Source organism: Numida meleagris, chromosome 1 (genome assembly GCF_002078875.1).
Source record: "Numida meleagris isolate 19003 breed g44 Domestic line chromosome 1, NumMel1.0, whole genome shotgun sequence".
Lineage (NCBI taxonomy): Eukaryota > Metazoa > Chordata > Aves > Galliformes > Numididae > Numida > Numida meleagris.
Window position 1 is genome coordinate 58,980,854 of NC_034409.1, and position 809 is coordinate 58,981,662.

Sequence of the window (809 nt, forward strand, 5' to 3'; positions counted from 1 at the left end):
AAGACCTTCATCTTCTGTGCAGTTGCTTCCTACAAAAGCTGACATCTGTCATCGCTATAAAGGAATAAGACCTTCATCTTCTGTGCAGTTGCTTCAGTTTCAGAATTGGTCACACAGAAAGCAGGGAAAACTGGGAACCCTTCTTTTTTGGATTGGCATCTGAACCAATAAACACGAATTAATGTCCAAACACTACCTGCAACGGTACAAGCCTGTTTCTCAACTGAGGATCATATTGGCTTGCATATTTATAGTAGGAATGATCCACCTGCAACCACTGTGAATACAGTGAATACTGTGAATACACGGTATTCACAGCTGGACTGCAGAAGTAAGTCGAAAGGCAGTGCAAGTCTGTTCTGATTTCTGTGTCTCTATACATTTTATATATGTAGTATTACTGTTTCAGCTTAATATATGCATAGGAAAATACCCTTGTATCCTTTAGTTTCTTTTGTTCTTCTAAAGAAACAGAGAGAACTTTTACAAAATAATTAAGGAGGGCTCCTCCAAGAAGATAATGTGGCTGATAGCCCAGCTGAAGTGGCTCTACACCAACGCACGCAGCATGGGAACCAAGCAGGAGGAATTAGAAACCATGGTGCAATTAGAAAACTATGACCCAATTGCTATCACAGAAATGTGATGGGACAAATCACACAACTGGAATACTGTAATTGAGTGCTATAATATTTTTAGAAGAGATAGATGAGGAAGGAGGGGTCGAAGTGTTGCCCTCTGTGTTAAGAAGCTGATAGATTATGAAGAGCGGCCTCTGAGAAACAGCCATGAACAGGCTGAGTGAATGT

General features: G+C 40.5%; 1 long non-coding RNA gene across 1 annotated transcript in view; it reads left to right on the forward strand.

Moving 5' to 3' along the window:
- The window catches only part of LOC110394680, a 26,246-nt gene extending 25,906 nt beyond the window's left edge, over window positions 1-340 (forward strand). The window contains exon 3 of the long non-coding RNA XR_002435802.1: window positions 39-340. This is a non-coding gene — a long non-coding RNA (uncharacterized LOC110394680). The remainder of the gene's footprint in view (window positions 1-38) is intronic.